Genomic DNA, 12542 nt, shown 5'->3' with positions numbered 1-12542 from the left:
ACAACTTGTAAGGCCACACACTGCTTCTTCTCAAATCACTTTTATTAACATATATCCATGCCAAAAATATCCGTTAGGTTGGACTAAATTGGAACTCCAGATGAAATTTATTTTATCCGGTTGTGGATGAAGTAGAGAAGGGTTTTATTGCTGTCTGTGTCAACACTGGGGTAATGACAGTTTGGAGCCACCAATGGACTCCCGAGGACACCAAAGCAGTAGTGACTGCTGTCTGAAGGAGTTCATTATTGGCTCCGAAATGTTGTCTTCATCCAATAGGGACACTATTGAATAAAGCCAACATTTAGGAGCCATCAAAGGACTCCTTCTTCAGACAGCATTCACTAATGCTTTGGTGTCCTCTGGAGTCCATTGGTGGCTCCAAACTGTCATTACACTACCTGTGACAAACAAAAACTTGTGTTGAGTAAGTCAAAGAGCTGGTGGAACTGCTTTTATTTGAATTACAGTGCAAAGGCACCATTCATTCTTCAGTCTTTTTAGCAAACAGTTAATGGCGTCTATAGCCATATGGAGTCTAAACACTCCATTGGATCATATCCCCCCAATCATATTTTATTGAAAAATGTAAAATGTTAGATAATCCCTCATATTCTGTCCTGGAAAAAATGGGAAAAAGTGATATAAATCACACATAGACACAAAGAGTGTGTCCCCACTTTGTCCCCAATGATTGAGAAAAAAAGAATTGGGTTTTGGCTGGGGTTTGATAGCTTCATTCAAATATGTTTCGATTTACATGGTTGATGAACTTCAAATATCAGAAATACCTATCTGAATTTACATGACTAAGGGACTTGTAGATTACATAAAGTGATGGTAAAGCTACAATTTGTATTTGTTTTAAATAACAGACATGTCATACTTACCTGCACTGTGCAGTGGTTTTGTACACTGTTGCCCCGATTCACCTCCTCTTGGGTTTTCCACCAGTGCTCTTGGCTCCTCCCCCCAGCCGAATGGCAAGCCTGCTATGGTGTACTCTTTGAAGTTTGCTCCCCAGCTGGCTCTGCATATTCATACACAGACACACAGAGTGCAGCTTGGCCCTACCCCCTGCTTTTCCTCACTGGCTGTAATTGACAGCAGTAGGAGCTAATGGCCTCTGCTGCTGTCTCTTAACCTATGAAGAGGGAGATAGAAGATAGAGCTGCTGCTTACATGCATGGCGCTGGATCGGGTAAGTGTAAGGGAGGAGGATCTGCACGCAGAAGGTTGTTAACTTAAATTCAGAAAATACATTAAAGTGGTTGTAAACCCTTTCATATACCCAGTGAAGTGAATACCTGCAGGTGATACACAGAGGTTAAACAAAGCCCCCCACATACTGTAAGTTATACTCGTTTATCTGCAGCACTTTCTTATCTACATCACTTCAAAAGTGCAGGTTTGTAATAAAAAATCCTTCTATATCTGTTAGGACAAGAGAGTAGGGGGTGGAGAGCTTCAGTTACAGTGTGTGAGAACTGATCGGAATAAAAGGACACACACCCCTCAACACACTGCACAGGAACTAAGGAAGGATAGAGAGCTATGTTGTGAATAGACAAGCTGTGAGCTGAGCTACCCCATCACAAATTTATCTCATATGCCTTGAAAACTTCTTAGAAGAGACTCATGCTGATAACAGAGGAACGAAGCACCACAGAGAAATGAAATTTTGAGCTTTGGAGATAGACAAGTAAACACTACAGTATCTCACAAAATTGAGTACACCCCTCACATTTTTGTAAATATTTTATTATATCTTTTCATGTGACAAAACTAAAGAAATTACACATTGCTACAATGTAAAGAAGTGAGTGTACAGCTTGTATAACAGTGAACATTTTCTGTCCCCTTAAAATAAACCAACACACAGCCATTAATGTCTGCTGGCAACAAAAGTGAGTACATCCCTAAGTGAAAATGTCCAAATTGGGCCCAATTAGTCATATTCCCTCCCCGGTGTCATGTGACTCGTTAGTGTTACAAGGTCCCAAGTGTGAATGGGGAGCAGGTGTGTTAAATCTGGTGTTATCGCTCTCACTGTGTCATACTTTTCACTGGAAGTTCAACATGGCATGATGGCACCTCATGGCAAAGAACTCTCTGAGGATCGAATCTGAAAAAAAGAATTGTTGCTCTACATAAAAATGGCCTAGGCTATAAGAAGATTGCCAAGACCCTAAAAACGGAGCTGCAGCACGGTGACAAAGACTATACAGCGGTTTAACAGGACAGGTTCCACTCAGAACAGGCCTCACCATGGTCGATAAAAGTAGTTGAGTGCACATGCTCAGCGTCATATCCAGAGGTTGTCTTTGGGAAATAGACGTATGAGTGCTGCCAGCATTGCTGCAGGGGTTGAAGGGTTGGGGGTCAGCCTGTCAGTGCTCAGACCATACGCCGAACACTGCATCAAATTGGTCTGCATGACTGTCATCCTAGAAGGAAGCCTCTTCTAAAGAGTTTGCACAAGAAAGCCCGCAAACAGTTTGCTAAAGACAAGCAGACTAAGGACATGGATTATATAGATTATCCTATGGTCTGATGTGACCAAGATAAACTTATTTGGTTCAAATGGTGTCAAGGGTGTGAAGTGGCTAACAAGTGAGAAGAACAAAGACAAGTGTGTCTTGCCTACAGTCAAGCATGGTGGTGGGAGTGTCATGGTCTGGGTCTGAATATATGTTGCCGTCACTGGGGAGCTACAGTTCATTGAGGGAACCATGAATACCAACATGTACTATGACACACTGAAGCAGAGTATGATCCCTCCCTTCAGCGACTGGGCAGCAGGGCAGTATTCCAACATGATAACGACCCCAAACACACCTCCAAGCTGACCACTGCCTTGCTAAAGAAGCTGGCCAAGCATGTCTCTTGACCCTAAACCCTATTGAACATCTGTGGGGCATCCTCAAACGGAAGTTGGAGGAGCACAAGGTCTCTAACATCCACCAGCTCCATGATGTTGTCATGGAGGAGTGGAAGAGGATTCCAGTGGCAACCTGTGAAGCTCTGGTGAACTCAATGCTCAAGAGGGTTAAGGCAGTGCTGGAAAATAATGGTGGCCACACGAAATATTGACACTTTGGGCCCAATTTGGACATTTCCACTTAGGGGTGTACTCACTTTTGTTGCCAGCGGTATAGACATTAATGGCTGTGTGTTGAGATATTTTGAGAGGACAGCAAATTTACACTGTTATACAAGCTGTACACTCACTACTTTACATTGTAGCAAAGTGTAAATTTTGTGTTGTCACATGAAAAGTTATAATAAAATGTTTACAAAAATGTAACTTTTGTGAGATACTGTATATGTGCTTTGTTCAGATTTCACGACTAAGGTTTACAACTACTTTAAGGTAAAAAAAAAACCTTTAGCCTTTACAACTAGTGTTGAGCGAACACGGACTGTATTATTCGTGTTCGTACCGAATAATTGGATTTTTTGTACCCGAACACGGACACGGACACTTTACTGTATGTTCGGGTAAAAATCCGTGTTCGGTCGTTTTATTTCCGGGTTTTGCATGCTTTGGCGCTCTTTTCATGGCGGGCTTTCAACAGCCAATCAACAATCGTTTAACTGGTGTGCCTTAAGCCATCCCAGCCATGCCTGCAAATGTCTCAGTAGCTGTGATTGGCCGTCTGAAGCATGTGACCAAGTCTTTATAAGTTCGAGGCAGCCGCAGCGGCGTCATTATGCTGCTTAGATTCAGGGACAGAGCACACATCAACGTGCTGGCTGCTGATTAGGGAAAGATAGGCAGGAAAAAACCATTTGTGTCCGGATAGAATTGAGGGACAGGTCGGAGTGTTTAGGCAGGGCGAGTTGTAGGCATTTTAGGGATAGAGTCTGCTGAATTATAGGGTCAGTGTCTTCTACAAACTACAATCGATATTGCTGTGTGGGGGGTGGGGTGAATCTGCACTCAATCCTGATCTACGATCTCTTCTCAATCCTGTTAGGGACAGAGTCTGCTGAATTTTAGGGAAACTGTGTTCTACAAACTACAATCGATATTGCTGTGTGGTGTGGGATTGGAGATAGGCAGGTGTCAGTGATCCACATCCATTTTTCTGTGTGTGAGCTGCAGTGAACACAATCTTTTTGGGCTGCAGTGAACACAATCTTTTTGGGCTGCAGTGAACACAATCTTTTTGGGCTGCAGTGAACACAATCTTTTTGGGCTGCAGTGAACACAATCTTTTTGGGGTGCAGTGAACAAAATCTTTTTGGGGTGCAGTGAACACAATCCTTTTTGGTGTGCAGTGAACACAATCTTTGTGGGGTGCAGTGAACAAAATCCTTTGTGGGGTGCAGTGAACACAATCTTTTTGGGGTGCAGTGAACAAAATCCTTTTTGGGGTGCAGTGAACAACATCCTTTTTGGGGTGCAGTGAACACAATCTTTTTGGGGTGCAGTGAACAAAATCCTTTGTGGGGTGCAGTGAACACAATCTTTTTGGGGTGGAGTGAACAACATCCTTTTTGGGGTGCAGTGAACAAAATCCTTTTTGGGGTGCAGTGAACAAAATCATTTTTGGGGTGCAGTGAACACAATCTTTTTGGGGTGCAGTGAACACAATCTTTGTGGGGTGCAGTGAACACAATCTTTTTGGGGTGGAGTGAACAACATCCTTTTTGGGGTGCAGTGAACAACATCCTTTTTGGGGTGCAGTGAACACAATCTTTTTGGGGTGCAGTGAACACAATCTTTGTGGGGTACAGTGAACAGAATCTTTGTGGGGTGCAGTGAACACAATCTTTGGGGGGTACAGTGAACACAATCTTTGTGAGGTGCAGTGAACACAATCTTTGTGGGGTGCAGTGAACACAATCATTGTGGGGTGCAGTGAACTCAATCTTTGTGGGGTACAGTGAACACAATCTCATACTTCTGAAGGTTTGAGGGTGCTGCCTGTTCCATACTCCCCCTACTCCTCATCTAGCCTTTTAGGGGTACAAACAATAGTAATTGGGGCCTAGTGTGGTTGTGTACGTGTGATATACATACACATTTTTGGGATCATATTTTCTATTCCGCTATTTAATCAAAAACCTTTGGGGATCAGTTAAATTGGGGGATAGTCTGTGTTGGTACGTGTGAGAGAGATCCACCTTTCCAAGTTGTTGGGGTTCATCTCATACTTCTGAAGGTTTGAGGGTGCTGCCTGTTCCATACTCCCCCTACTCCTAGCCTTTTAGGGGTACAAACAATAGTAATTGGGGCCTAGTGTGGTTGTGTACGTGTGATATACATACACTTTTTTTGGATCATATTTTCTATTCCGCTATTTAATCAAAAACCTTTGGGGATCAGTTAAATTGGGGGATAGTCTGTGTTGGTACGTGTGAGAGAGATCCACCTTTCCAAGTTGTTGGGGTTCATCTCATACTTCTGAAGGTTTGAGGGTGCTGCCTGTTCCATACTCCCCCTACTCCTCATCTAGCCTTTTAGGGGTACAAACAATAGTAATTGGGGCCCAGTGTGGTTGTGTACGTGTGATATACATACACTTTTTTGGGATCATATTTTCTATTCCGCTATTTAATCAAAAACCTTTGGGGATCAGTTAAATTGGGGGATAGTCTGTGTCGGTACGTGTGAGAGAGATCCACCTTTCCAAGTTGTTGGGGTTCATCTCATACTTCTGAAGGTTTGAGGGTGCTGCCTGTTCCATACCCCCCCTACTCCTCATCTAGCCTTTTAGGGGTACAAACAATAGTAATTGGGGCCTAGTGTGGTTGTGTACGTGCGAGATACATACACTTTTTTTGATCATATTTCCTATTCCGCTATTCAATAAAAACCTTTGAGGATCAATTGAATTGCGGGATAGTCTGTGTCGGTACGTGTGAGAGAGATCCACCTTTCCAAGTTGTTGGGGTTCATCTCATACTTCTGAAGGTTTGAGGGTGCTGCCTGTTCCATACTCCCCCTACTCCTCATCTAGCCTTTTAGGGGTACAAACAATAGTAATTGGGGCCTAGTGTGGTTGTGTACGTGTGATATACATACACTTTTTTTGGATCATATTTTCTATTCCGCTATTTAATCAAAAACCTTTGGGGATCAGTTAAATTGGGGGATAGTCTGTGTTGGTACGTGTGAGAGAGATCCACCTTTCCAAGTTGTTGGGGTTCATCTCATACTTCTGAAGGTTTGAGGGTGCTGCCTGTTCCATACTCCCCCTACTCCTAGCCTTTTAGGGGTACAAACAATAGTAATTGGGGCCTAGTGTGGTTGTGTACGTGTGATATACATACACTTTTTTGGGATCATATTTTCTATTCCGCTATTTAATCAAAAACCTTTGGGGATCAGTTAAATTGGGGGATAGTCTGTGTTGGTACGTGTGAGAGAGATCCACCTTTCCAAGTTGTTGGGGTTCATCTCATACTTCTGAAGGTTTGAGGGTGCTGCCTGTTCCATACTCCCCCTACTCCTAGCCTTTTAGGGGTACAAACAATAGTAATTGGGGCCTAGTGTGGTTGTGTACGTGTGATATACATACACTTTTTTGGGATCATATTTTCTATTCCGCTATTTAATCAAAAACCTTTGGGGATCAGTTAAATTGGGGGATAGTCTGTGTTGGTACGTGTGAGAGAGATCCACCTTTCCAAGTTGTTGGGGTTCATCTCATACTTCTGAAGGTTTGAGGGTGCTGCCTGTTCCATACTCCCCCTACTCCTCATCTAGCCTTTTAGGGGTACAAACAATAGTAATTGGGGCCCAGTGTGGTTGTGTACGTGTGATATACATACACTTTTTTGGGATCATATTTTCTATTCCGCTATTTAATCAAAAACCTTTGGGGATCAGTTAAATTGGGGGATAGTCTGTGTCGGTACGTGTGAGAGAGATCCACCTTTCCAAGTTGTTGGGGTTCATCTCATACTTCTGAAGGTTTGAGGGTGCTGCCTGTTCCATACCCCCCCTACTCCTCATCTAGCCTTTTAGGGGTACAAACAATAGTAATTGGGGCCTAGTGTGGTTGTGTACGTGCGAGATACATACACTTTTTTTGATCATATTTCCTATTCCGCTATTCAATAAAAACCTTTGAGGATCAATTGAATTGCGGGATAGTCTGTGTCGGTACGTGTGAGAGAGATCCACCTTTCCAAGTTGTTGGGGTTCATCTCATACTTCTGAAGGTTTGAGGGTGCTGCCTGTTCCATACTCCCCCTACTCCTCATCTAGCCTTTTAGGGGTACAAACAATAGTAATTGGGGCCTAGTGTGGTTGTGTACGTGTGATATACATACACTTTTTTTGGATCATATTTTTTATTCCGCTATTTAATCAAAAACCTTTGGGGATCAGTTAAATTGGGGGATAGTCTGTGTTGGTACGTGTGAGAGAGATCCACCTTTCCAAGTTGTTGGGGTTCATCTCATACTTCTGAAGGTTTGAGGGTGCTGCCTGTTCCATACTCCCCCTACTCCTAGCCTTTTAGGGGTACAAACAATAGTAATTGGGGCCTAGTGTGGTTGTGTACGTGTGATATACATACACTTTTTTGGGATCATATTTTCTATTCCGCTATTTAATCAAAAACCTTTGGGGATCAGTTAAATTGGGGGATAGTCTGTGTTGGTACGTGTGAGAGAGATCCACCTTTCCAAGTTGTTGGGGTTCATCTCATACTTCTGAAGGTTTGAGGGTGCTGCCTGTTCCATACTCCCCCTACTCCTAGCCTTTTAGGGGTACAAACAATAGTAATTGGGGCCTAGTGTGGTTGTGTACGTGTGATATACATACACTTTTTTGGGATCATATTTTCTATTCCGCTATTTAATCAAAAACCTTTGGGGATCAGTTAAATTGGGGGATAGTCTGTGTTGGTACGTGTGAGAGAGATCCACCTTTCCAAGTTGTTGGGGTTCATCTCATACTTCTGAAGGTTTGAGGGTGCTGCCTGTTCCATACTCCCCCTACTCCTAGCCTTTTAGGGGTACAAACAATAGTAATTGGGGCCTAGTGTGGTTGTGTACGTGTGATATACATACACTTTTTTTGGATCATATTTTCTATTCCGCTATTTAATCAAAAACCTTTGGGGATCAGTTAAATTGGGGGATAGTCTGTGTTGGTACGTGTGAGAGAGATCCACCTTTCCAAGTTGTTGGGGTTCATCTCATACTTCTGAAGGTTTGAGGGTGCTGCCTGTTCCATACTCCCCCTACTCCTCATCTAGCCTTTTAGGGGTACAAACAATAGTAATTGGGGCCCAGTGTGGTTGTGTACGTGTGATATACATACACTTTTTTGGGATCATATTTTCTATTCCGCTATTTAATCAAAAACCTTTGGGGATCAGTTAAATTGGGGGATAGTCTGTGTCGGTACGTGTGAGAGAGATCCACCTTTCCAAGTTGTTGGGGTTCATCTCATACTTCTGAAGGTTTGAGGGTGCTGCCTGTTCCATACCCCCCCTACTCCTCATCTAGCCTTTTAGGGGTACAAACAATAGTAATTGGGGCCTAGTGTGGTTGTGTACGTGCGAGATACATACACTTTTTTTGATCATATTTCCTATTCCGCTATTCAATAAAAACCTTTGAGGATCAATTGAATTGCGGGATAGTCTGTGTCGGTACGTGTGAGAGAGATCCACCTTTCCAAGTTGTTGGGGTTCATCTCATACTTCTGAAGGTTTGAGGGTGCTGCCTGTTCCATACTCCCCCTACTCCTCATCTAGCCTTTTAGGGGTACAAACAATAGTAATTGGGGCCCAGTGTGGTTGTGTACGTGTGATATACATACACTTTTTTTGGATCATATTTTCTATTCCGCTATTTAATTTAACTGGGCCTCCATGCGAGACCTGTGTGCCTTGTTGCGCTGTTTTGAGTACTCCACCAACATGGCCAGTGGCAATGACGCCGTTCTCAGCTTAACTATCCCACTTCTATGCCTCCTTGAAAAAACAATTCGGGCGATGATGGAAGAGGATGTGGCACAGGATGAGGAGGAGGAGGAGGATGAAGAGGTAACATTTCCAAGGCTTTCAGGGCAGTCATTCGCAAGGGGCTCCGAGGGTGGGTTCCTGCACACGCAAACGCCAGGGACGCAATTGTCCAGCAGGGGCACAGTTCTGGAGGATGAGGAGGATGAGGAGGAGCTGGAGGAGGAGATGGAACCATGTTCACAGCAGGGTGGCACCCAGGCCAGCTCATGGCCATCACTGGTGCGTGGCTGGGGGGATACAGAGGACACGGACGATACACCTCCCACAGAGGACAGCCTTTCGTCGCCTCTGGGCAGCCTGGCACACATGAGCGATTACATGCTGCAGTGTCTCCACAACGACCGCCGAGTTGCCCACATTCTAACTTGTGCTGATTACTGGGTGGCCACGCTGCTGGATCCCCGTTACAAGGACAACGTACCGTCCTTAATTCACTCACTGGAGCGCGATCGCAAGATGCGCGAGTACAAGCGCACGCTGGTAGACGCCATGCTGCTGGCATTCCCATCTGACAGCGGGGCCACAGTGGAAGCACAAGGCAGAGGAGGAGGAGGAGGAGGTCGCCAACGCAACCAGGGCACCGCCAGCACCTCAGAAGGCAGGGTTAGCATGGCCGAAATGTGGAAAAGCTTTGTCAGCACGCCACAACAAACAGCAGCACCAGCAGCTCAGATGGAACGTCTTAGCAGGAGGCAGCATTTTACCAACATGGTGGAGCAGTATGTGTGCACACGCCTACATGTAGTGAATGACGGGTCTGCCCCCTTCAACTTCTGGGTCTCCAAATTGGGCACATGGCTTGAGCTTGCCCTTTACGCCTTGGAGGTGCTGGCGTGCCCTGCAGCCAGTGTATTATCTGAACGGGTATTTAGCACGGCTGGGGGCGTTATAACAGACAAGCGCAGCCGCCTGTCCAGAGACAATGTGGACAAGCTCACGTTCATTAAAATGAACCAGGCATGGATCCCACGGGACTTTTCCGTACCTTATGCAGAATAGCAATGGATACCGACCTTACCCACCCATTGTTCCATTTTTGCTCTTTCTCACTCTTTTGGGGTGTACCCTCATTTAAAATTTTTGAAAAGAAGCAGTGTTGGCTACCTCGTCCTCCTCCTCAGGGCCAGATTAATGTAGGGGCTATTGGAGCTGCAGCTCCAGGCCCCTACCTTTTATATAGGCCCCGGGTTGGCCATATTCACTGTTACCGCTCTTCTGTCACTTGTAAACACAGAAGTCTGGCTTCTATGCTCGCTTCCCCAGGCAGCACCCTCAGAACCTCCCCACACAGCGTGAAGGCCGGACAAGGAGGGACAGTTGGCGATGCATGGATGTGTTTATGGGCTTCAGAGACAGCATCCCATGTTGAATTAGGCATGCATGGCTGCACCCTTCCTCCTCTGGGTGCATGGCAAGGCACGGCCCTTAAGGCCCTTCAAAATCCTCAGCACCAAGCCCATGATGCTGTTAATCCGGCCCTGGTCCTCCTCCACCGCCGCTTCCACCTACACCGCCCATAGGTGTGCGCAGCCTATTGCATTAAGGTGTGCACCCCAAAGTTGAAATACACATGCATGTGTTTGCCAGCAGGGAGAGTAATGTATCGGGGCCATGTACCTGTAGGCAAGGAGAAATAGAGCAGAGCAGGTCCCAGGGAGATCTTTCCCATCTCCTCACTGGCAATGCTATGTGCCCTAGGTGATTAGGGTGTGCCCAGGCACACCCAGCACACCCTGTGCGCACGCCTATGTCACCGCCACATCCACCACCACCTCAACCTCCCTCCTACTCCATATGGGCCTCGTCCTTCAGAGATGAAGAAGAACATTGTTTTATTTTTCTGTTTTTTTTTTGTTGTTTTAAGTTATTTCCCTATCCACATTTGTTTGCAGAGCACTTGCCATGCTCTTAATTACGTTTTGCTGCCATTTGCAGCACTCTAGCCCTTTCCTTTGGTGTTTTAGAGCCATTTTAGTGCCTTAAAGTTCGGGTCCCCATTGACTTCAATGGGGTTCGGTGTCCGGGAAAAGTTCGGTAAAAGTCCGGGACACGGACCCGGACTTTTTTTTAAAGTTCGGCCGAACCCGTCGAACACGGACATCTAGGTGTTCGCTCAACCCTATTTACAACCACTTTAAGGTAATATTAAAGTTTTGTTTTTGTTTCTTTTTTACTAAAATAACAAATATAGTAGACTTACCTACTCTGTGCAATGGTTTTGCACAGAGCAGCCCTGGTCCTCCTTTTCTGGGGTTTTACGCCGGCACACCAGGCCGCTTTCCATGGGGGCACCTGTGCGAGCTTGCTCCGGAGCTGGCCTGTCTGCGTCTATTGACACAGACCAGGCAACTCAGCCGCCCCCCACTCCTTCATCACAGCATTTAAATGATTCAATGACTACTATCAATCTGGCCAATGAGAAGAGCCTCTGCTCTCATGCACGTTGCTGGATTGGGCTCATGTAAGTATAAGCAGGGCTGGGGGGGTTGGGCAGCAGAGGCGGTTTTTTTACCTTAATGCATTGAATGCATTAGGATAAAAAACCTTGAGGCTTTAGAACCACTTTAACCTCGAACCCAGTAACCCAAATAAAACCCTTGCCCCAATCCTAAATAACTAGACAACAAATCTCTATTTTAGATTTAAACAGCAGTAGGAGCCCTTTTATTTTTAACACAATGAACATAAATACAACATTGGAAAATTATGCAGTTAATGCATACAATACAGTCAGTCAATGTATTACCAGAACAGCAATTGATCAAAACCAGGCCCAAGGTCATCAAAGGCACTGATAATCCCAATAAAAAATAAAATTGTATCTAATCGTATCTGTCACCCTCCAAGAAGGCCCCCCATACACTATCACACTGCCTTGGGGACAATGAACCACACCTATGTACACCAAGAAGCAACCTAATAAAGACAATGTTATCAACATAACCTAATGTTAGGAAGGGGGCACCCACACCTAAGAAAGGCCCAACCCATAATCCTCAAAACGTTTAAGACAGCATCGCATTTAAGGACCTAGAGATCCCTGCCCACTGCTATGATGTAAGAACAGAAAGACCACAACCCTGAAGCGAAATCAGAACAAAATCACCTACAAAAAAAGGCAAAGAAAATACACAAATGAAAGAAGATTCAAAAAACAGATAATGCCCAGAAAAAAACAATGTGTCCAGGGGAGGGAGGGCAGAAGAAACCTCACCATTGTTGGCAAAAACTCCATCGGAAGCCTGACAAGTTCCTTCCTCCTCTCCTCATTTTAAAGGGTCACCCTCAATCCCCCAACCTTCCAATCAGGCAAGTAAAACGTCTTGATTCCAAAACCCCAACCCACCGTACCACTCTGCATCTTCTGCACGCCCCAGTTACGCTGATAGCTTCTCTCAGTTCCGGCCATATACTTTTCTCCCTAACTTTACTAGACAAGACAAAGTCAAAAATTTTTCGTACACTGGTCCAAAGGCTTCTCAAAGTAACTGCGGGAACACAAAGGCACATAGTAATAAAATGTACACAACAAAAAAATAAAACCCTGTA

General features: G+C 44.9%; 1 protein-coding gene across 1 annotated transcript in view; it reads right to left on the bottom strand.

The window, feature by feature from the left end:
* The window catches only part of TEKT4 (tektin 4), a 97032-nt gene that overhangs the window by 21449 nt on the left and 63041 nt on the right, over positions 1-12542 (bottom strand). The gene's annotated exons all lie outside the window — the stretch shown is intronic.

The sequence above is a fragment of the Pelophylax lessonae genome (assembly GCF_965119305.1).
Source record: "Pelophylax lessonae genome assembly, chromosome: 6".
NCBI lineage: Eukaryota > Metazoa > Chordata > Amphibia > Anura > Ranidae > Pelophylax > Pelophylax lessonae.
Note: the sequence above shows the minus strand (reverse complement) of the source record. Positions and strands in the feature narration are given on the sequence as shown.